This window comes from Coregonus lavaretus (genome assembly GCF_964263955.1).
Source record: "Coregonus lavaretus genome assembly, chromosome: 23".
Classification (NCBI taxonomy): Eukaryota; Metazoa; Chordata; class Actinopteri; order Salmoniformes; family Salmonidae; genus Coregonus; species Coregonus lavaretus.
The window spans coordinates 21,805,805-21,824,504 of record NC_140010.1 but is presented as its reverse complement, the minus strand read 5'-3'; positions in this window follow the sequence as shown (position 1 = coordinate 21,824,504).

Sequence of the window (18,700 nt, the reverse complement as noted above, 5' to 3'; positions counted from 1 at the left end):
TTGAAGAGCATTTGTCATTGGTATTAGCTAAGAGCTCAAATTAACTGGCTAGTGTCTGATTCTACAGTAGCTAGCTAGCTAGCTAGCGAGCCACAAGAGAGGGCTCCTGCAGGATTGCTATTTTACCAGTAAAATGTATGATACCCATATCATTATTAGTTAGCTATCTAGATAACTAGCTACATAGCTAGATATCTCATTAGGTAGGTATCTGTTTATCTATTATTTCTAAAAACTAGTAAGCCTGCTGGGTGTTGATTGCAAGAATGAATGTAGCCTAAGCCTGTGCTAACTGTGCCACTAGAGATCCTGGTTCGAATCCAGGCTCTGTCGCCGCCGGCCGCGACCGGGAGACTCATGGGCGGCGCACAATTGGCCCAGCGTCGTCCAGGGTAGGGGAGGGAATGGCCGGCAGGGATGTAGCTCAGTTGATAGAGAATGGCGTTTGCAACGCCAGGGTTGTGGGTTCGATTCCCACGGGGGGCCAGTATATTAAAAAAATATGTATTCACTAACTGTAAGTCGCTCTGGATAAGAGCGTCTGCTAAATGACTAAAATGTAAATGTAAATGTAACCCTTATGACTAGCTAATAGCTATGACTTCTGAAAGCTCAGGCTGGTAGTCAGTTTGGTAACTATCCTAAATTATCCTGGTCTATCTGGTAACTGTCAATTATGTATTATTGTTATGTACTATTCGGCCTATATACTGTATATTCAGCCTATGTTTTTTACATTCTCTCTCTCTCTCTCTCTCTCTCTCTCTCTCTCTCTCTCTCAATTCAATTCAATTTCAATTTCAATTTCAATTTAAGGGCTTTATTGGCATGGGAAACGTGTGTTAACATTGCCAAAGCAAGTGTACTCTGTAGTACACTGGTGGACTTAGGAGGATGACACTGTAGACATGTCACCTGTGTACCAGGCAGTCAATAGAAGCAGTCCCCAAGGTGTCAAAGAGACTGAACAACATGCTGCTGAGGCTGCAGACAGGGCTGAGGGACAATCACACCCTCACCCTCACAGCCTGGTGTTGAGCCTAGGTGAACTTCAACTTACTATAATAATAATAATATGCCATTTAGCAGACGCTTTTATCCAAAGCGACTTACATTCATGCGTGCATTCATATTTTTTTTTTGTGTATGGGTGGTCCCGGGGATCGAACCCACTACCTTGGCGTTACAAGCACTGTGCTCTACCAGCTGAGCTACAGAGGACCACTGTAGGATTACTCTAGAAATTGTTGGCTTTGTTACAGGAAAGATAGAAAATAGGATATGACGTGGATGGTTGTGTTGCACCAGAATGCAAGGCCAAGCAGTTATGCATCGTAGGGGACCAAAGTTTTAGATTGTGGTACTCCAGTCATTAAAAACGGTCTTTGCCCTTACAAAAATAATTGCAGTCAGAGTGCAGTTTAACTGCAGTACACTGCAGTATAACTGCAGTTAGAGTTCAGTATAACTGCAGTATGCTGCAATTACTGGGTCCAAAATACCACAGTCGACTGCAGTTACTGCACTTTTACTGCAGTTTGAAAACGGCAATCTTTTTTTTGTAAGGTTGACAACCACCTGAAATGCATGGGTTAAATAGAAGATCATTGTTGCTGTGGAAAATAAATGGCAATGTTTTGCCTGTATTTTCTTTTTTGACATAACTACTCATTCCCAAACCCCATGGGGCATGCTATGTGCATAGGGACATAGCAGACTGGGAATGGTAAGATACAGGTGACTTGCCTCAGCACTGCACTAACGGGTAGATTTGCATTTAGGGTAGTACCTACATCCACATTAGAGTGCATGTACACTCCACAGCAATAGAGTGCCAGTGTCTAAACAATAAATAAAACAATAGGCCTACACATCAAGTATTTCTAATAAGACATACAAGAAGTGTACATTGTTGGCTATGAGTGCTTTATCACTAACAATGCCAATATCAACAGTAACCTACAGCAGCCTACTATATCACGAGACCTTCTATAACCATTCAACAAACAACATGGTCCCCATAATCCATTTTATCTCAAAAACAGGTATTGTTTACAGGGTAGCCTTGATTCAATCCCCTGACATGTCGCATGGAAACGGGGACACACACCTTAAGCCACACAATGCCAAACAACACTACCACTAAAGACATGACTGCCACTAGACTCTAAATTATAATTAAGTTATAATTATAATTTAGGGCCTCTAATTGAATCATGACATACTATTCAGGGAACGTGAATGCAGCTTTTTCCACACACAACCATATTGCGGTCAGGCTATGCTACCGGTACATGTCAAATCCAGCAATTCGGCAAGTGTATTATTATTTTCTAGAAAACATTGATTATTTCCATTAAATGTAGTTGTAGCCAGATGAGACCAATTATAACGAATTCATGAGATCGTTAAATTACCAATGAAAGTAACTTTGATGAAGTTATTCTATTTATCACAAACTAGAACATCATCCTACAGATATAAAAATAAAATGAACACTTTAAAGTGCGTGTATTTTAAAATACTGTACAAACGACTATATCATGAGCGCTACTTCAGCATATACAGCTAAATAAAACATCACTTACCACTGTTTGACGTAGCTGAAAGTTCAATCAATGCGCGCCTGTGTGAATCGGTTGGATGCAACTGACTCACTGAACGCAGAGTGGTGCCTGCCTTCTCTTGCTCTCTCTTTCGCTCTCTTTTGTTCATGATGATCATCCCTCGCTCTCTCACTCTGGAAGTTGAGTCGGACTCTAGTTGCTCCTGATTGGGTGTCACGCGCTGGTCCACGATTAAAGGGACAGGCTGAGTTGAAAATGACTAATTTATTACAAATATTTATGAGGGGTTTTTCCAAGCTATTTGCAACAGGGGCACATAATTTTTCTCATGAGCCATTCTAACAAGATAATATTGTTCTCCTGCCTTTCAAAGCTAATTAACATCTGAAAATAAGTGCATATTCAACAAGCACTGAAACAATTAAAGCTACAAATAGTTTGTGACAATGCCTTGACAATGAGAGGATTTCAATAATGACATTTGTTATTGCCGTGGTTTGGCTACATAGACACTTTTGTGTCCCTCAAATGTTCCTTCTGTTGCCTATAGCTATAGGCCTACAACTGTTACCACTGAGTTTGGGCTATTAAATGTTACATAGGCCTATCCCACACTGGACACTATTTTCCACCTACCCTAAATCAAGCTGTCTTGATCCACATTGACAGGGGTTGTTGGTTGTGAAAACCTGCAGGAGGCATTTTGTAATGAGAGGAAAATGTCAGTGTTTCTGACAGACTGGGTTGGTGGTTGAGGAAGGCACCTGAGCACTGTCACTGTCTGACGGTTAGAATGGCGAAAGGGTCATAGAGATGTGCTTCTCACTTAGACAGCATGATGTCCTGAAGTCTCATCAGTGTGTTGTGTGAGCTCTGGGGCTCTGGGCTTTGACAGCCATTTTTTCAGAGAGGGGTATCACTTGTTTCAAAGAGAGGTATTACGCTCTGTAACTCTGTTAATATTTGACAGCAGGAAGGATTCCCCCTGGTGACCTAGACACACATTCCTATTTTCACATTAACATTTTCTCTGAAGTATTTGATTAATATATCATTATACACACACCAAACAATCAAGATGTAACAACTAGGTAATATGATGTTACTTATCTTATTAGAGTGTTACTGCACAAGTATGCGAATATAATGTAGTCTTACCTGAGAGAATATGTTAAAAGCGTGACATGTGAGGTGGATGCAGAGATACAAGGTCCAGCCTCACAGTGACCATGCCTGGATATCTTTTAATAATAATTTTATTGCCCTGTTAATGCAGGTGGTTCAACAACAGAGACATGTATCCAATGATCATGTAGCAGATCGATAATACACATAACCCAGTTGATATAGCAATTCTCTTCCAGCTAGCTGACCGAATGCCTGAGTCCCAAATGGCACCCTATTCCCTATATAGTTCACTACTTATGACCAGAGTCCAATGGGCTCTGGTCAAAAGTAGTGCACTATACAGATAATGGGGTGTGATTTGGGAGGCAGCCAATGTCTATCTAATTAGGATGCCCACCACAGGCTCCAGCAGACCCAGGCTCCTATATTACAATGTTGAATGGTTAGAGCACACCCCTACTGATCATCCCCAGTTGGCCCACTGACTGGCTCTTCAAAACAGTTATTGCCATAACAGGGAATGGCAGTAGCAGTAAACGAAACAAAGTAGATTTATTGTATGTGATTTAATCTTGACATGACTTAAATGCATTATTTGACATGCCTGATGCACATTCCACTCGACTGCTGCTGACAACGCGGAATTTCTTAAATCAAAGAAGTAATTGTGTCGGGTGAGTTTGGTAAAAAAAAAGCTGCATGTACCCCCCCCCCAAAAAAACCAAAAACAACAACAACTGTTGGGCTAGTGGATATTTAATAGATGGATCATACACCACCAAATGTATATCAATTACTTCACAAAACAACATGTTACAGTCTCGATTAAGCCATCAGCCAGTACTATCCTGACTAATTAAGGATATAAACATTATACAGGTAATTATTAGGTAATCACAGATAAGTTTCTCCTCTAAGTTGTGGCCTAAGTATCTTGAAGTGACCACCATGTTGACATACTTATTACTACCAAAGCCTGATGGTTTTAACGTAGGTTACTGTGCTGATTGGGAGATAATGGTAAACGTGGTAATGGATAAGTGTTTGATAGTACACATACAGTGCCTTCAGAAAGTATTCATCCCCCTTGACTTATTCCACATTTTGTTGTGTTACAGCCTGAATTCAAAATGGATTCAATATATATTTTTTCTCACCCATCTACACACAATACCCCATAATGACAAAGTGAAATACATGTTAGAATCACTTTTGGCAGCGATTACAGCTCTCAGTCTTTTTGGGTACGTCTCTAAGAGCATTGCACACCTGAATTGTACCATATTTGCACATTATTCTTTACAAATTTCTTCAAACTCTGTCAAGTTGGTTGTTGATCACTGCTAGACGCCATTTTCACGTCTTTCCATAGATTTTCAAGCCAATTTAAGTCAAAACTATAACCACGCCACTCAGGAACATTCAATGTCATCTTGGTAAGCAACTCCAGTGTATATTTGGCCTTGTGTTTTAGGTTATTGTTCTGCTGAAAGGTGAATTTGTCTCCCAGTGTCTGTTGGAAAGGAGACAGAACCAGACTTTCCTCTAGGATTTAGCTCTATTCCGTTTTTTTTTATAAAACAAAAACTCCCTAGTCCTTGCCGATGACAAGCATACCCATAACATGATGCAGCCACCACCATGCTTGAAAACATGAAGATTGGTACTCAGTGATTGTTGTGTTGGATTTGGCCCAACATAATGCTTTGTATTGAGGACATAGAGTTAATTTATTTGCCACATTCTTTGCAGGATGCATGTTTTGGAATATTTTTTATTCTCTACATGCTTCCTTCTCTGTCAAATAGGATAGCATTGCTGAGTAACTACAATGTTGTTGATCCAACCTCAGTTTTCTCCCATCACAGCCATTAAACTCCATAACTGTTTTAAAGTCACCATTGGCCTCATGGTGAAATCCCTGAGTGGTTTCCTTGCTCTCCGGCAACTGAGTTAGGAAGGACGCCTGTATCTTTGTAGTGACTGGGTGTGTTGATACACCATCCAAAGTGTAATTAATAACTTCAATGTTTTTTTTTTAACCTTCTACCAATAGGTGCCCTTCTTTTTGAGGCATTGGAAAACGTCCCTGGTCTTTGTGGTTGAATCTGTGTTTGAAATTCACTGCTCGACTGAGGGACCTTACAGATAATTGTATGTGTGGGGTACAGAGATGGGGTAGTCATTAAAAAATCATGTTAAACACCATTATTGCACACACAGTGAGTCCATGCAACTCATTTTCTGACTTGATAAGCACATTTTTACTCCTGAACTTATTTAGGCTTACCATAACAAAGGGGTTGAATACCTATTGACTCAAGACATTTCAGCTTTTCATTTTGAATTACAGTAATTTGTACATGTTTCTAAAAAACGTAATTCCACTTTGACATTATGGGGTATTGTTTGTAGGCCAGTGACACAAAATCTCAATATAATCCATTTTAAATTCAGACTGTATCATAACAAAATGTGGAACAAGTCAAGGGGTGTGAATACTTTATGAAGCGTGGCGTTTGCAATGCCAGGGTTGTGGGTTTGATTCCCACAGTGGGCCAGTATGAAAATGTATGCACTCACTAACTGTAAGTTGCTCTGGATAAGAGTGTCTGCTAAATGACTAAAATGTCAAATGTAACTTTGTGTCAATAGCCAAGCTCTTTACTGACCTGTTTGTAAGTTTAATATGGAAAAATAGCACTTGCATGACAAGTATATGCTGCACCGACAGACTGTGCATTATATGCTCATATATAAAACAATTTTTACACCCAACAGTAACTGTACAAGTCTTTATCAGACTGACACTCGTATTTCCTTGTTAAAACATGCAAGAATATGTTTTACATCTTAATAAATAAATAAAAACATTAATGAAACACACAGTAATGATGAGTGAAGTGCCGCTGATTAGGTGTTGTACCAAATAAGCTGTACAAACCACTGCATGCTCACAGAGATATTGCTTAATGTGGTCAAAATGGCTGTTGTTCCTTTTCTCAACCCAAAGGTCTGTCTCCGTGAATATTTTAGAGGATTCTCCCTAAGCTTAGGACAGCAAACCATAATCCGCCTTGAATCAGTAACAGCATATTGGCTAGGGTTTATGCTCTCCACCACCCAAGTCAAGTCAAGGAGCATATTGTGTAATAAGGCTGAATAAGTAGCACAGATCTTGACAGGCACTTTGTTTATGTAACATCATGTTATACTGTAAATTTTATGTTCATCAATGCTTCCTATATCCTATACTGTATGTAGGTCTATAGAAACCTATACTCATATATCAGTAAACAGATTACACCACCATTAGACCAATTCCCATGGCTATAGCCATACACTTTTCCCTGTTTTTTACGGCTGTGTGTATCCCCTCCAGAATCCCCCAGCTAGTCGTCATAGAGGAGAAAGAGGCAGTGATGAGGGGGACTCAGTGACGCGTGGGACTTGCTGAGCGCGGATAATCGCTGGAACTGACCCGGCAGCCGGCTCCTCAGATAGAATGGGATTTCCATTCTCAGTAAGAGAGCAGTGGCCAGCAGCGACCTGGGGCGACATCACTACAGCAGGGGGAGAAATGTATTAGACACACATCTCAATTGACTTTGTCAATTTGTATTTACTAAGAGAATGTACGGGTAAAAGAGGGGAAAGGGAAGGGCCTCCTACAAAGGAAGAACAAGGTTAAGTAAACCTTGTTTTGGGATGTGCCGGAACTTTTTGGGACAGCCAACCCAGCAGTGAGTTTGTTTTGAACCAAAGTAGTATTCATTTTATTAGAAACTCAAGACTGTTTATTTTCTTTCAAAGTAGATGCTCATTCCACTTGCCCAAAATTGTAACATGTTCATGTTTTTTAGAGACTGATTGTCCAGGAGTTACTAAAACATACTCCTGTAGCCATCAAACAAACCAGTAATGTATTATGAAACTCCATTTTTTGCTCTCCTCATACTGCACAGACAGGGATTAATCGACCCCCCTCCGCTGCCACAGATGGACTTTGCCATGCCAGCCGACTGTTATTAAATCCTCAGAGTGTCTTTCTGTACTAGTCATCAACAAGTCTCCAAACCTCTGTCTGTGAGAACTCACACCAGACCTTACAATGGAACCCACACACAATCAAGAAGGGGTGTACTATAGCTGTGGGCCTGTGGCACATCCAGCACTGTATACCACATTAGTAGGGTCTTTGACTTTGCCCTCTGATGATAATTCTGAAATCTGGGGGTTTGCCATTAATCTAGCTGCAATACTCTTTGCCAAGGGGATTATTGAGTGACAATTTCAAGAGGAACGAAATATGTAATGCTCCTCCTAAGCCGCAAGTCTATTAAAAGCCAAACAGTCCTGTCATTTAACACATAGGCCTTACTGCACAGTTGCCAAATATTTCATAAATAAGTTGATGATGAATTTTCCTTAGAGAAAACAAGGACATTTCACCACTCGCCCCCGTCAGAAAATCCCCTTTCACAATGCTGTGGTTTGGGGATTTGATGACGTACAGTAAGTAAGACCCATGACCTGATGTAAAATCTGAACAGAACTCCAAGTCAACACATCCCAAAAATCTAATAAGACAGTACATCTTAGCAAATGAAAATAGCAAGAGGGAAAATCCTATTTAAATGTGATGTATTTTGGGGGGGCCCATCCTCCTTTTAGACCTAGTGTTCTGTAGGTCCTTTAAGGTGTTGATGGAATGTAAAACCAAATCCATGGCATTTAATCCCTTAACAGACCACCCCAATGAGCCCCATCACTAAGCAGGCAATAATAGTATGAGGCATGGCAAATGACCACATACGTTTACAAGCATGAGATGGACATTGACTGGGAGAAATCCTCTAAATACAATTTTAAAAGTTCAATTTATGGTTTAAGGTTAGGGGGATGTGAAGCCAACAACTATCTTTTAAATAAAAATACGTATGAGTTTAAGTGTGCTTATAAGGGCATACTCTGTAGTATCTAGAATGGACTGATAAGCTCCGAGCTCAAGATTTATCAATTTGATTTTTTTTTTAAAGGATAATAATTGAGATCGGCTTGACAAAATGCATGGTACCGTGCAAAGATAACATGAATACTATAAACTAGAGGAAAAAATAGTTTATAACACCAAAAGCTAAAATATGTGAACGTTTGGAATGTAACATAAATTCATATCTCCACAGAATGTAATTACAGCGATAACATTCACCCAGTGTTGAAGCCATATCAGACAAAACATCTGTAGCCTACCTATACAATGCCACCCTGCACTCTACAACTGACTCAATGCTAACTCACTTCTCCTTGGTCTGACACTATGCCATTACTTCTTCCTGTCTCTCTTTTCTCTTCCTGTCTGTCTCAAGCCTTTATGTCATTCATCCTTCCGGAATCCTCTACCCTTCCCAGCCAAAACAAAAGATGGGTTACTGACAACTTTGAGTACTACTAAATTATATCATAACCCCATTCCATTCCAACAGCTTTCTACGGCAATGTTTACAAGAGTAACCATAGACATTAGCAGACATTACACCCTCTACTGGTTGTTGTGACAGTCAAGTATTTGACTATCAAATGTGTTTAAAAGACACCCTCTCAACTTCAATTTCCTGAAACCAAAATATAACTGATACTATTTGCATGGGAACACGCCAGAGGCAAGCTCAATCCATTGTAGTCCAATGTGCTGTGGGACAGAGCCAATCAAATAATTTGATATTTTTTTAATTAACTGAATACCCAAAAGAATATGTATACAGTACACAATCAATAGAACTGCCTTGAACATCTCTCCTTCCTCCTAATCACCACTATTACACAAACAGACTAGTATCTCCAGTCTCTGCATTGCCAAAGGAGGTTATCCCTGGTCTGTCATTCAGAGGCAGAGGAGGAGATACTGTATGGGTTATGGGAGAGAGAAGCCTGGTGAAGACACCCAGTCTGAAGTGTGGGACATTATCAGCAGAGGTCCACCGATCGACCATGTACCTTTTAGTGACCCGCCACTGATTAGCATTGTTCCTCTTATCTCGTCACCTCAATGACAGAACAAAGAGCCCAGACGTTCAAAAACAAACAGTGCCATAAAGGATGTTTTATTCAAGACAGTCAGAGAGTAAATATAAAGGGATTATTTTATCATCTAAATGTGCTCTGCATCTAACTGCAAATTGACTCTGGTTAATATGTAACTCACTATAATTGAGGTTGCACAATCACTCTTCAAACAGGAACATGGATGCCTAATGATGCTTTGAAGAGTGTGAGAGAGCTCCTAGGTTTGGTTTTCAGCCACTTATTCATGATGCATCAATTAATTATCACTGGAGTTGGTTCAGAATCCAACATTGTTTCTTAGAGGTTCCTATTTTCTATTCCTGTGGTCCTAATGCGCTATTTTGATTTAGTGTTCTTTGACTCAGCCAAGACTTTATGATAACCCTTTTTATTTTCTGCGTCTCAAATGGCAACCTATTCCCTACATAGTGTATCCTATGAGCCCTGGTCAAAAGTAATGCACTATACAGGGAATGGGGTGCAATTTGGGACGCAGCCCTTCTCTTCATTCTGTATTTTGACAGAGCAAGTGAGCAGGTACACTACCAGTCAAACGTTTGGACACTACTCATTCAAGGGTTTTTCTTTATTTTTACTATTTTTACATAGTATAATAGTAGTGAAGACATAAACTATAAAATAACACATATGGAATCATGTGGTATCCAAAAAAGTGTTAAACAAATCAAAGTATATTTTATATACTGTATGACAATCTTCAAATAGCCACCCTTTGCATTGATGACAGCTTTGCATACTCTTGGCATTCTCTGAACCAGCTTCACCTGGAATGCTTTTCCAACAGTCTTGAAGGAGTTCCCACATATGCTGAGCACTTGTTGGCTGCTTTTCCTTCACTCTGCTGTCCGACTCATCCCAAACCATCTCAATTGGGTTGAGGTCGGGGGATTGTGGAGGCCAGGTCATCTGATGCAGCACTCCATCACTCTCCTTCTTGGTCACATAGCCCTTACACAGCCTGGAGGTGTGTTGGGTCATTGTCCTGTTGAAAAACAAATGATGGTCCCACTAAGCCCAAACCACATTGGATGGTGTATCGCTGTAGAATGCTGTGGTAGCCATGCTGGTTAAGTGTGCCTTGAATTCTAAATAAATCACGGACAGTGTCACCAGCTAAGCACCCCCACACCATAACACCTCCTCCTCCATGCTTTACGGTGGGAAATACACATGCGGAGATCATCCGTTCACCCACACCGCGTTTCATAAAGACACAGCGGTTGGAACCAAAAATCTTCAATTTGGACTCCAGACCAAAGGACAAATTTCCACCGGTCTAATGTCCATTACTCGTGTTTCTTGGCCCAAGCAGGTCTCTTCTTATTATTGGTGTCCTTTAGTAGTGGTTTCTTTGCAGCAATTCGACCATGAAGGCCTGATTCACACTGTCCCCTCTGAACAGTTGATGTTGAGATGTGTCTGTTACTTGGACTCCGTGAAGCATTTATTTGGGCTGCAATTTCTGAGGCTGGTAACTCTAATGAACTTATCCTCTGCAGCAGAGGTAACTCTGGGTCTTCCATTCCAGTGGCGGTCCTCATGAGAGCCAGTTTCATCATAGCGCGTGATGGTTTTTGCGACTGCACTTGAAGAAACTTTCAAAGTTCTTGAAATGTTCTGTATTGACTGACATTCATGTCTTAAAGTAATGACGGACTGTTGTTTCTCTTTGCTTATTTGAGCAGTTCTAGACATAATATGGACTTGGTTTTTTACCAAATAGGGCTATCTTCTGTATACCCCCCCTACCTTGTCACAACACAACTGTTTGGCCCAAACGCATTAAGAAGGAAAGAAATTCCAGAAATTAACTTTTAAGAAGGCACACCTGTTAATTGAAATGCATTCCAGGTGACTACCTCATGAATCTGGTTGAGAGAATGACAAGAGTGTGCAAAGCTATTATCAAGACAAAGGGTGGCTATTTGAAGAATCTCACATGTAAAATATATTTGATTTGTTTAACACTTTTGTTTTGGTTACTACATTATTCCATATGTGTTAATTAATAGTTTTAATGTCTTCACTATTATTCTACATGACATTTATCCATGTTCCCCATCTCTCTCTTGGCCCAATGGTATAATCACTAGCCAGTGACAAACTGGGTGACTTCACCCATGAAATAAGAATGGTGGCACAAGAAACAGATAACAGATGAGACCTTAAAATGCATTTCACAGGGGGACAATGGATCAAAGAGCGTAATGTGCTGCAGACACCACGCCACCGTCCCTGTCAGATATGACAGCACCTACCTTCCTCCTTTGCACTTTTCTTAACTAGGTCAGGCCCAGACTACCTCTCAATGCTCACATTGGCTTCTCCTAAGATTCTCTCACTCACTATCGTGCGCACTCCTTTTCAGTGGACACCCGGATAACCAAAAGATAATTCCACACAGACCACTGTGACCTAACAACATATATTTGTATCACATTTTCAGTATTATGTAAAAGAAAATGGTTGTAAATGTTGTAAATGTGTCAGGCATTTGGGAGGGCTGAGACCTGACTGGCATTTGGTGCAGTATAATAATATGTCAGTTAGGAGTATTGTGTAGCTAGAGGTTTATCACGCTTCACGTGAGCTGCTTCTCCTGGCAAGGATAAACCAGCACAATCATTGTGTAGGGACAGTTCAATTTCACACTTGATTATGAAGTGAAGAGTTGTTTGAAGTCACTGAATGCCTATGACATTGTTTTTTGTGTGTGTGTGCTTTAATATTGTTACAGGTTTTGATGAATGTGTTATCTAGACTGTGAAAAGAGAAAACCTGTTTCCGTATGCTGTGGGACAGAATTCAGATGTCATTAACTTGGCATTAATAACAATATTGCATGTTGTCGGCTCGTGTTTTTGCTTATGTGTAAGTAGACATTATGCGGATATTATGCTGCAGTAGAAATGTTTGAAAAGTTGAGTAAAAGTTTGGAAAACTAGCATCAGCCATTGTTCTCTCCAGGAAACATCTGGCATGTGATGCTAGATTTATCATGGGAGTGGTCATTTCATGCATCTCAGATTAGACATTATTGCAGAACAATCACCAGGAAAAACAACACAACATGCCGAAGAGAGTTTCCTAAACAGAAAGGGACCTGTGATCTAAAATGGCTAGCTGCTAGCTTTTATCATACAGCAACCTGGCATAATTAGCCACTATGCTGAGGACGACCAGCTGAGCACATTTATATACGGTAACAGATTCCATATAAGCCAATTCAAATCATTGGCGAAGTTGGACGTGATCCAACACTTTTTCACAAAAGCGTCCTTCCCAGAAGTCCACTGGCACGTTTTGATAATCAAATTAAGTAAATCACAAGTAGTAAAGTGACTGCACAAATCGCTCACAGTGTAGAGTGCTGAGTGCCTGACAAGTGCTGCAACTTGTGGCGTAGGTTTGAATCCCCCACGGGATGTATTTTTTCCCCTTTGAAATGTAGAATTACATTTATTGTGTTAGTGTGTTGAGAAGGGAAGTGCAGTCAACACCTTGAACATTAAGATTAAGTATGATTTATGATTTAATAAGGAGCTATGTCTTTCTTCAGCCTTGTAGACAAACACACTGATATGATAGGGCCTAGCAATCATATTATATTACATATTACATGGATGTGTACAGCTACATGTAAGCCTACATCATTTTCTATGCATTTGTATAATTATCTACTTTTTCACATACTGTATGCATTATTTGACTTGAGGACCAGCAATGGTGTGTTATTTCCTTCTCTTTTTTTTCTTGCCCAAAGTGGGGTTGTGACCACAGCTGTCGAATCCCTCGATTTTCAGGCTAACTGTTTTAGCAGACTGCACCACCAGTTTGTGGTAGTAGTAGGGATGAAATAAAGCTATTTGACAAGACCATCATCATCTTCAAAAAACATTTACCATGTAGCTACGAATATAAACGTATAATCCTCCTACATGTTTTTTTCTGTAAAAGCACATGGATCTGTTTGAAAAGGTAAGCAAAAATGTGGAATTTGCATTATCAAGGAAGCATCATGCAATATATATTGTCACACTGCCCTTTAGACTGAGGCACGGGTAACAAAATAAACTTTGAAGTTGGATGTTTTAGAATCTCCCTCTGGTGGCCAAGTTGACCTTCATAAAAAATGTGATTGGACGGTGGCTCTACCGTGTAAGGTCTCTGATAGGTTGATTCTCTATTCTGTTACTGGATATAATTATGTGCTTAGCTGGTCGTCCTCAGCATAGTGGCTAATTGACCCTTTGCTAAGCCCCGCCCCAGAATGTTGGACAACCAATCACAGTGCTCCAATGGATAGCAACTGTCGTCGAGTCTGACACCTCGGAAAATCTTACGTTTAAATAGCATGAAAGCCAGTGAGGGCTTACATTTACATTTCAGTCATTTAGCAGACGCTCTTATCCAGAACGACTTACAGTTAGTGAGTGCATACAACTCTATTTTTTTTATTTTTTTTATACTGGCCCCCCGTGGGAATCGAACCCACAACCCTGGCGTTGCAAACACCATGCTCTACCAACTGAGCTACATCCCTGCCGGCCATTCCCTCCCCTACCCTGGATGACGCTGGTCCAATTGTGGGCCACCCCATGGGTCTCCCGGTCGCGGCTGGCTATGACAGAGCCTGGATTCGAACCGGGATCGCTAGTGGCACAGCTAGCACTGCAATGCAGTGCCTTAGACTACTGCGCCACTCGGGAGACACTTGTGATATACTTATTTTCTTCAAAAAATAAATGTTTAATTAAATTTGCTAAATAATTGAACAGTGCACCCGGAGTACCTGCTACTGTGTAGGGTGTCCACCCACTCTGCCCAGAGTGGGTGAAAATGCACTTTGGTGATGAAATGTAACTTCCTTAAGTTATAAAATACATTTTACCAAGACAAATATATTTCTTCATGTTTTGAATTAGTCAAGGGGTCTTTCTCTAACATATCCCATTATATCCAAAAAGTCGGATTTGATAACCTAATACATCTGATAATAAGCACCGAGTTCTGTTGACACTTTTGAGTTATGAGAAACTTTTGAGGAGTTTACATTTTGTGGTGATCGTCTTCAAAGTTGTTTCAAAGCATGACACGAACTGAATTCAATGTAAAAGGCTTTGAAAAATATATACGCTCAGTACTCCGTGGACATTTTACAGAGTTACGCTTGTTGTTGTGAGAAATCTTTGAATCAATATGAAAAGTGTATACTAAAATATGAAAATACTGTCATGTCTCAAATTCGATATGCATCTTCCCTCTATATTGTTTTAAGTTCTGCAGATTCGAGAACAAATATGATGAGTTCAATGGCAAAGTGAGCCTGTCAGGTAGTCAGTAGCATTAATTTTTGCTGACGCAATACAATTTTCCAGATTCTTGACCACTTTTTTTCTATGGCCTCCATTGATTTAGTCACACTTCTCAGTCTCATTGACCACGAAACTCTGCTAACGCTAGCTAGTTAGCTAGCCACTTGGCTAATATAACTTATTTTCTCAAAATGTATGTTAGCTAGCTGAGTTAGCAATGTTATGAATACAACTCCCATCTGCTGTCGACATCAGGATATGATTTGAGAGCCCTAGTTAGCTCCAAAAGTGGTTATAGCTTTGACTGCATGCTGACAGTGAATTCAGAGCCATTCAGTGGCTAGCTACACTACAAACCAAATTTTACCAGGTTCCCATGAAGCAATTGTAATGACAGTCCACCACAACATACCCAATAGTTTCCTGATTAGCAAGGGGTAGTCTGTTTTTAATTTCATTGTGTATTAGTGCTCCTGTAAGTCGCTCTGGATAAGAGCGTCTGCTAAATGACTAAAATGTAAATGTAAATGTATTAGAAACAGTTTGAGATCATTGTGTGGGTATTTCGCCAGTTGTTGAATGGGGAATTCACATCTAATAGCCTATGTTTTGCAGAATAAACAAACAAAAACATTTTGGGCTTGGAATGACAGTATCTGTGTTTTGTAACTTGTCATCACAGGGATACTGGAGTATAAATTCAATCCATATCACGGAAGTTCAGCGTTACAGCGTGATTTACATTTAAAGACAATGTTCCCGCATTAGTGAAGACTGCATTCACGGTAAACGCTGCATATGTCGGCTCAATCGTAAATTACCTTTACATTTCTATTGCGCAATCCGTAACACTTCAGATATACAGATTGAATAGAACCCTAAGAGGAGGAACATTTGGATGACTTTTTCAGATCACTAAAAGTTTACCCTTACTACCACTGTGATCAAAAAGCAAAAAGACAATGTTTCAATACTCCCAGTGTGGTCAATAAAAACCCCATCTATTAGGAAACTGAACATTCAAAAACAGTTGAAGGTTTAACATTTCAATCTATTCTCTCTCTAAACCTAAACAGAGAAGTAGTTCCATGTAAAGGTTAGGTTACCATGGCGTCCATTTGAAAGGCAACCTACTTAGAGAGGCAGCCTACTTTGCTTGCCTGGCCAGTGCCAAGTTTTCTCTCCCAGAGTAAAATAGTCATCATATATTACAAAAGGTCTGCAGTGGCAAAAGAATAAAGATCACAGAGTCCATTCAGATGACCATGAAATGTTGCCCAAAATTAAATGCCCTTTGAATAACCCTGCCAAGTGAATAACAATTATGTTTCTGCTTCTTGAGTTATGGGTCATATCTATTCAAGACCTCACAGAGCCAATGCTAACTGTAATAATGCAAATCTGCCTTTCACAGCAATTCTAAAACCCACTTTACATCAGTAATATTTTCATAATCCTTGTGAGCAACTCCCTTTCCTATGAAAATATTATGTGGATATGTGAGTGGAAGTTCCATGCATACACATTTGAAATATCTGATAATATGAATCTCATCAACATTGTGAAAAGGAAATGAAAGAATGGTCATAAACAGTGTCGACTTTTTATTGGAATTTGCAGCTATAGACCATAGCTATGAAAATAGCATGATTTCCATTCCCTTTCCCTTCAACCATTTATTAGAGAGGAGGTATGTTAAGTAACAATACCTTGAAACATCCTCACTAAAGCAATAGCATGTTAATTACTGTCAATTACATTATGAAATAACATGACGACAACATTGGATATTGATAGGAGGATGATATTGATAATTATATTACTGTAATTGTGGATTAAGATGAATTGACAGGAAGTTAAAGTAAACCCTTAGACAACTTTCACAAGACAAAGCTATGATCCTTTCTGTGAGGACTGATGTTGAAGATCTCAAATACCAACCCAAACACTTGATCATGTGTGAATGCATAGAGACTGAAGAACTGTCAGCTGGATTGTGGAGGGGAAGGGAGAAAAAGAAAGGGAGCGATCAAGGGAGGGAGAGGAGAGAGAGGAGGGGGGGAGAGAGAGGTGAGAGAGGAGGGGGAGATAGAGGGATGGAAATAGAGAAATAGAGGGAGAGAGAGAAACAGTGAGTGTGCGAGAGAATGACAGAGAAGGCTTGCCGAAAGAGAGGAAAATAGAGAATTAAATAAAGAGAGACGGCAATGGGGGCTGGTGGAGTGAAGACCAGTGCCTATGTAATTACCGCCTCTCCCAGCGGCAGGTCGTTTTGTCTCATTACCGTCACAGCGGAGCGGCAGTACTGTGGGCTACCACCGGTGACCAGCATGACACCCGCCCGCCGCTCCTCACTCAGCAGTGACCAGCTCAGCACTGCACTGTTTCTCTTCCCTCCAAAGCTCCACTTCCTGAGACAGCCACAAATGCCCTCAAATTGCTGTGTAAAATGCAGCTCATTCAGGGGAAAATAAGTTGTTTGTGTGAGGAAGTGCATTCAGGTTTAGGGATTCAGGGATTCAATACTAATTCCCCATGCAGGGAAGAAGAAGCTAACTCTGACTGGTCACCAAACTGATTCATGTCATTATGTGTGATGCTACTCTGCTATAGACGCTACAGACGTAAGTTGTGTTGCTTTTTGTCACAGTCTACCTGCCTATACTCTGCACGTTGTCCTCCTGTTCTGTTCAATATGTCACGTTAACAATGTTTTTCCAGGGACTGACATTTTCCATTACCTTAGACGTGGCTTTCGGAAATCGCTACAACTTTGCAACAGTAGATTACCTCAGAGTTTGAAAGTGCTACAACATGAGGACAAAATAAACACATTCACAAAAATATCTACTGCTACAACAAACAAGCAGAAAGCGGGCTGACATTCTGAGGAGCCTTCACACATTTATGGAATAGGTGTGATTGTATCTACACACCCATATCCTTTAACTAGGCTTCCCTATCCTTCAGACAGGTATCTGATAAGCATTCTCCACCACACACCTTCATGAACTAACTAACAGCAGGCCTGACAGATGGCTAGCTGCCTGTCTGCAGGACCATGCTCTAAGGGGGAGAGAGAGGCTAAACTCCCTCCCAATACCAATTGCTGCTACACATCTCCACAGTTGTTCATGTCTCTGCATCAACCATCTATCCAACCAATCAACACCCTTACATTCCTCAGGAGATTATATAGCAACATGCCTCATACCATTCCCCTATGATTAACCATGTCATAAGTCATTATTCAATGTATTCTTTATGAATTGTCCAGGGTGGAGGACAATACATTATTAGAGAAACGCATAGGGAATTCAGTTTTGTTCCAAAAATATTTTGCGTTTTTGTTCAGTTGATTTGTGGACTGGTTTAAAGTACAAAGCCTAGAGCTTAAATTTGCTAATGTTTTCACGGAGGATGATATTCTATTAGCATTTGTAATAGCCTTGACCCCTTTCTGCTTTTAGTCACCATGATTAGGAGATAGTTGCCTCATTTTCTGGGCCTGGCCATTACTCAAGTTAATTGACTTCATGGCTTACACAATATTTGAATTGATGTTCAGACCAGCGACTTCGGAACAAATGAATTATCAAAATT